Source organism: Gymnoscopelus braueri, assembly GCF_963280865.1.
Source record: "Gymnoscopelus braueri genome assembly, chromosome: 14".
NCBI lineage: Eukaryota > Metazoa > Chordata > Actinopteri > Myctophiformes > Myctophidae > Gymnoscopelus > Gymnoscopelus braueri.
Genome location: NC_137619.1, coordinates 1,011,521 through 1,019,020, shown reverse-complemented (window position 1 = coordinate 1,019,020; position 7,500 = coordinate 1,011,521).

The window sequence follows — 7,500 nt, the reverse complement described above, 5'->3', positions numbered from 1 at the left end:
AGCATATAGAATTTATGAAAATTTTTATTAAGGTAAAAAAATAGAGTCTAAAGTTCGTCAAAAACCCATCCGCTTACAATGAGAGAATATTCTTTCTGACACCTGCAGGGGTAAAACAGCGCCCTACAGGCCGTTCATATGAACTGTCTCTCTTCCGTATCGGCTTCAATGTAAATATGTCAGGCTGTCAGGCTGGCCCCTTGAGCGCAGCGTGGCGCGCTGTGAGCTGTGAGCCTGCAGATTGGCAGATCATGCAGAAGAGATTTGGTGGGTAGAAAAAATGGGGGGCCTAGAATAGAGTCCTGGGAGACTCCGGTCAATGAAGTGTGTGGGTTTAAGGGGAAGTTATTTCTTTATGTATGACTTGAATACAGTGGTGGAAAGTAACTAAGTACTTGTACTCAAGTACTGTACTTAAGTACAATTTTGGGGCATTTGTACTTTACTTGAGTATTTCCAATTTAATTTACTTCTACTCCACTTCATCTCAGAGGCAAATATTGTGCTTTTACTCCACTACAATTATTTGAAAACTTTATTTACAAGTTACTTTGTAGATTTGGATTATTATTACAAAACATACATTAACCACCTCAGCCCTATAAACCTTTCGCCATTTTAAAATAGCCGATCTACAAGCTCACAATGCGTCGCGATGCGACGCATTGTGAGCTTGTAGATCTGCTATTTTCAAAAAATTTTCATACATTTAAAAACTTGAAACGGGACATTCTGCATAATGAGTACTTTTACTTTTTGTACTTTAAGTACATTTTGATGCCAAAACTTTTGTACTTTTACTCATGTAAATTTCGAAATACCAGACTTTTACTTGTAACGGAGTATTTCTACATTGTGAAATTGATCATTTTACTTAAGCAAAGAATTTGAGTATTTTTTCCACCACTGCTTGAATATGATTTGACTGACTTTGACACAGAGACAGGGAGCTGTCGTGTCGGCCTGTAGAACTTCTTGTTTCTGGATGTCATGTTTCAGTTGTTTGATATATTATGTTTGTGTGGATGATCTTTGAACCGTTCAGCAGTGTGACTGACTGCTCTGCTGTACTGTGTCTTTGAACATCCTGCAGGGGCGTGTGCACGCGTGCGCGTGTGTGTGTGTGTGTGTGTGTGTGTGTGTGTGTGTGTGTGTGTGTGTGTGTGTGTGTGTGTGTGTGTGTGTGTGTGTGTGTGTGTGTGTGTGTGTGTGCATCCATTCCAGCTTTGATGTAAATGAAGTCGACAAACACACATGCGCACGCTTATACTCATGCTTACACACACATGCTTACATACACACACACACACGTTTACACACACAAACAAACATAGACACACGCTTACACACACAAACAAACATACACACACGCCTATAGACATACACGCGCTTACACACACACACACACACACACACGCGCGCGCTGTGATATAGGTTTAGCCAAAGGGTCCTCCATAGATCACCCTACACTGACAGCTCTCTTAAACGTCCTTGGCAGACCCCCCCCCCATCCCCCCCCATCCCACCAGCCTCCCCATTCTCACTCCTTCTCCTCCTTCCATTCCACTATACTGTGGTATAGCTCCTGATGGATGCCGCCATATTTCTCTGCCTCTCTCCCCTGGAATGCTCCCGTAATCACTGAGCCCTGTAATGCATGGCACCATCTGTATACATCCCATTAAGTAGCGCTTTGTGCTCAGGAGTCTCTCCTCCACACCTCCTCCTCAGCTCACCTCCACAGTGGAGGAGCTTCAGCCTCCTCCTTCTTCAGATACATCTGCTGCCTCAATGGGGGCCCATACAAAGTTGTCCATTCAGCCGTCCTTATGAAGCCTGATTTATACTCTGTTTGCACGACCGCATCCCAAATCAGAAACAGCCGATTCATAAACTCACAACACACCACACCTAGTGATGTATGGTCAGCTTATAGATCTGCTATTTCCGGCTTGCGACGCCGACCGCCGTACGACCATCTGCATGACCAATTTATGCTCCATCGTACGATGATGTAGTGGAGTAGAAGTAAAAGTATTGAAAATTGGAAATACTCCAGTAAAGTAAAAGTACCGCAAAATTGTACTTAAGTACAGTACTTGAGTACATGTACTTAGTTACTTTACACCACTGTCATTAAGCATAGCCTAGCTTTTAATTCAGCTGTGGACACTCCAACTATCCCTTAAGTAAAGTACTCAACTGTAGTCTGTTACTGCCAGTGCCCACCACTGTGTCTGTCACTCTGTTACTGCCCACCAGTGCATTCAGGTTTGAATAATTTGACCGGGCTGATAATTCCCACTTGTCACCACTAGGGACCCGTTTCATCTCCTTTGAGATGGACAGTACGGTAGAAGTCATTACCAAACTAATTGTTTAGATTTACTGCAGATGTGCACTTTTTCACCTTTAAAAACTGAGTGGATGTTACCTCAACATTAAACTAAACTGTATAGTTCCTTGTTCTAAAGCTTTGCTTTGTTGAGACTTAATTTACTGAGTTTGTCTCAATGAAAGCAGTGTTGTTGGAGCCATTATAAAGATGGTGTAACTAGGATTTTAAGGTAGGTTGATTGCTCTAATTACATTTTCTGAGAAATCTGCATGTACAGCAATTCCCCTGTGACTAATGCCTGCACACGCGCGCGCGCACACACACGCACACGCACGCACACGCACACGCACACGCACACGCACACACACACACACACACACACACATAGTATATACAGTATAAACTAAAGACACACATTGTGTGGCCTAAGGAGTGTTTCCTTGCCTGTCACACTCCTATCAGTCATGTTAGGAGTTAAAGGCACATGGAGAAGCTTTGGAACATTCAGGCAGATCAGAGGATCACGCTCCTCCATTGCCTGGAAGCGTTTCTAATTCTATAGGCTTTGTTTTATTGGTTCTAAGCCAGTCAGGGCACAGTATGTGGTTTCACAGTGTTTTAGATGCATTTACAGAACCTACAACGCATTGATATTTAAAAACAAAATAAAAGCAAGTACTCCAGTACTTTAACTCAAGTAACAATGTGACTGAGCAGCATAGAGTAATAGAGTATATATACTTTGACTCAAGTAATGGGGTTGTAATATACTTTGTCCACCGCTGGCTACCATGTCAATAAAGGTTCGCATTCTAAGCGTAGCAATAGGGCAGAGAACATTCCGGAAGCAAAAGCAACACAGCAACAAAATCGTTTATCCGTGTGCCTTCGGCCTCGACTTGCAGTTCCACAAAGAGTTATGGAAAAATACTATGATTCATGTCCTGTGTTTTCCCCACTTATATTACTCTGTATTCTGCAAAGATACAAAAGTGAAAAGCATTTTTTTCTTCCGCTGTGATTCATGCCGTTCTATGGCCGAAACAACATTGATTTCCTGGAGATTTAATTACAGCCTCTCCATGTAGTGTTTGAATTGTCTGTATGGCCCTCAATGCTACTTTCTGTTTGTGTGTCATCACACTTAAGCCTGAGTTATACTTTGTCGTACCATGGCGTTGCGTACCGTAAATAGCAGATCTACACGCTCACAGCGTGAACTTGTAGATCTGCTATTTACGGTACGATGAGGAATACATTGGGCTTTATAATCCTCTATCTTCCTTCCCCTTCCTGTTCCTCTTCTTTATTTTATTTACATCCCTCTGTCCTCCTCTTGTCTTGACTACATGCCTGTGAGCATCCCGGCGAGTGAACTCATTCTGAGCTATTTATTTGCTTTATTTCCTGAGATCAGCTATAAAGAACAAACACTATTAAGCCAGCCAATCAATAAGGGAACATCAGCGCTCTTAGGCAACCTCTCCACAAAATAGATTTATGCCCCGTGCCTCCGCAACATAAATCACATATTCATACATTAAATTAAAAAATGTGATTGATAGCGATGCGGCGAGTGTGTACAAAAGCTTGTGATGTAAAAAAAAAAAAAAGAGAAAAAAAGGAAAAGGAAAAAAATCTGAGTTGAGGAGTGTGGTGGGTGACCGGAACACAAACATCGTTCTTCAAGTGTAATTCTCCTCAGCCGTGCGGGGACATCTGAGGCTCGGAGGTAAATCTGTTGCTTTGGGGAGAATTGATGCTTTGATGCAAACTGCAGATCATGTTGATAATTATCGGTGCCTAATAACCCATACATTCCACACGCCACTACAAACGTTTCACTGTGAGAACATCCCTGTAGTGTAGGATAGTTAAGGAGGCTTCTTCTTCTCTTTGAGGGTGTTTATTACAAAACTGGTTTACAAAAGACTGTTCAAAAGGTACACTATCTTCAGTGGCATAAGTTTACAGTCCCAAAACCACCACAAAAACAAGGAATAATGTCACAGAAAATTGCTCTTCACTCGTCGAAAGCTGCAAACATACCGAGCTGACTAAATTAAGCCCCACTAATGAAACACACCTGGGCTTAACTAAATTGAACACACCTGGCCCTGTAATTAGCTCCCAGTCCCTCTCTCTAGGCTGAACACAATTAAAGTGATACAATACACATAAGGTCAAAAGTGACCCACATAAATAAATAGGAAGGAGTCCTTCATCACAATCCCAGTTCTTCTTGCTTACGATAATGACCAATTTATGCTCCATCGTACGATGGTGTTGTGGAGTAGAAGTAAAAGTATTGAAAATTGACCTTATGAAATTTGTATCTCAGAGGCAGTTTTTTTTACTTTTTCTCCACTACAATTATTTGAAAACGTTTAGTTACTAGTTACTTTGTAGATTTTGATTATTATTACAAAACATACATTATCCACCTCAGCCCTATATACATTTTGGCCATTTGAAAATAGCCAATCTACAAGACGCATTGTGAGCTTGTAGATCTGCTATTATCAAAATATTTGTATACATTTTATACATTTGAAAAGTTGTGAAATGGGACATTCTGCATAATGAGTACTTTCTACTTTCGGTACTTTAAATGCATTTTGATGCCAATACTTTTGTACTTTTACTCAAGCTAATGTTGAAATCCGGACTATTACTTGTCACAGAGTATTTCTACATTTCAATATTGATACTTAAGTGAAAGAAATGGAGTACTTTTACCACCACTGCTTAATGACAACCTTCAGAAATGAAATAGGGTCAAAAGTACAATATGTCTTTGAAATGTAGCGGAGTAAAAAGTAAATAAACAGATACTCAAAAACATAATGCACTTTGTTACTGTCCACCAATGACCCTATAATATATATATATATATATATATATTATATATATATAATACACACTGCCACGTGTGACAAGGAACAGCATGTTCTCCTTCACACCCAGAAGCTACTAAACCCACATCATCAGATGTCAGACTGGAGTCGCATCTGAGCCGCAAATCCAAAGTGTCAGGTCAGTCATCACTCGCTCTGAGGCTGTTGTTCAATGCTCAGAGGGGTTTGTCAAATCGATGTGAAAATTAAACTGTTTTTTTTTGTCCAGTATACTTGGCTCTTCAGAGGGATTGTGATGAATGAAAGTTGTCTTGACATGTTAATGGAAGTTATATGGGAAAGGGAAAGTTCACAAATGTTTCTTATATAAAGTCCCGGCCGGGGGATTATATATCAAAATAGTTGCATGTCGGGTATAAAAGACCAAATAATCGTCTGGTTGTTTAAATCGGACCCAAGACCCACTATGATGGTATCCAAGCAGGAGGTAAACCGCTAAAGGTAAGGTAGGTAAAAAGGAGGTAAACCGCTAACGGTAAGGTAGGTAAAAAGGAGGTAAGCCCCTTGGTAAGCTAGGGAGCTGAGGAGTTGATATCGCTGAGTGTCGCCGATGGTACCGACTTAACCTGGGGATTCCTTTGCCTTTTATGTGTTTGTCCACTCTGCTGGTGTCATTACGGTGATGTCAGTCATATCCATATATGGAGCAAGCGATGTCAGTTATGCCCAAAGATAAGGTCTATATGATGTCAGTCTTGATGTTTCGGTTGTCTCCATATATGTCAGAGCGAGGTATGTTAGTCATCTCCATACAGAGTCTCTGATGTCAGACTTGGGTAGGTCGGTTGTCTCCATATATGTCATAGCCAGGTACGTTAGTCATCTCCATACAGAGTCTCTGATGTCAGACTTGGGTAGGTCGGTTGTCTCCATATATGGGGCTTCAGGAGGGGTTCTCTGATGTCAGATCTAGGTATGTTAGTTATCTCCATATATAGAAGTCTTGGAGAGTCTCTGATGTCAGACTTGGATAGGTCGGTTGTCTCCATATATGGGGAGGTTGGGACTGAATAGGTCATTTATTCCCCTATAAGGGTTTCAGGGCATCCTGTCTACCTGGCGGTGATGTCCATTTATGGCTAAAGCTGGCAAGTATGCTCTGAACGTTGGGGATTGTGCCTGGAAAGCAGGGACATGAACTATTTAAGAGCCATGAAAAGGGGGTCTTTAAAGCATTTTTTTTGCATGGGGGGGGTAAAAAAAAACTCTAGAAAAGGGAGGCAGGTTTAAAGAATATGGGAAAGTTGGGGCATTGGTCTCAGAGCTCACAACAAGAAATAAAGGCTGGGGGCATTAACTTTGTGTGCATTAGAAATAGGTCATTATAAAAAGGGGGAGGGGGGGGGGGCTTCAGCGTGAATATCATGGATCTACTTGTCCCAGCAGGCATCTAGCTCCATGTAAGCTAGTCAGTGCCCCCTCCCCCTCCCCACCCCCACAATGTGACGTTACATACAAACGCTAACGTAACAACCTCTTGTATCAGTTTACTCTTTCCACATTAGAGGTGCAATAGTTAATCCAACTGATCAAAAAAAATAGATTGTCTATTTACACTATTGCGCGACAGACACCTTTGTACAAAATAAGATAGGGCTTGTAAGCAGTGGTGTAATGGTGAACGGTATTTTAATGACGTCCCTTCAGGTACTTGGCCGTACCTTACGCGTGAAAGATGTGCGTGGTGTCCCGTGTAGCGACCAACACACCACAGCCTCTAAGACGGTTAAGTGGTTTATCAGACAAACCCATTTAGTCAATTAAGAAGAATCAATTAGAATGTTTACGCGTTGGTTCGTAGATGTATAAACTTATTTGGAAAATGATGTAAAACATTATTTTCTCAATTATTCAATGAATTGAAAAAGTAATGGATGGCATAATCTCTAAGGAGATAATGGATGGTTGCAGCCCTATTCCGTATAGAGTATATAGTGACAGCCGTGGCCCCACACAGGGAACATATATACTAAACAAACCTTGGGTCAGGTCCGTATACGGAGAGGAGGAGGAGGAGGGGGAGAGGGCATAAATCTAGCCCATTAAGCCCTCATCTCCCCGCTGACAGTCTACGCCCCTGGCTGGTGCAAAAGCAAACTTCCTGTTATAGGAGATGGAGAAGCCTGTCATCCCACAGTGACTACCTCTAGCCCCCATGTCACCCCCCTCTCTGATGCCCCCGCATTAATAGGGAATCGATGGTGAACGCGGGGAGAAGGGGAAACGGTGTGAGAAAAACAAAGG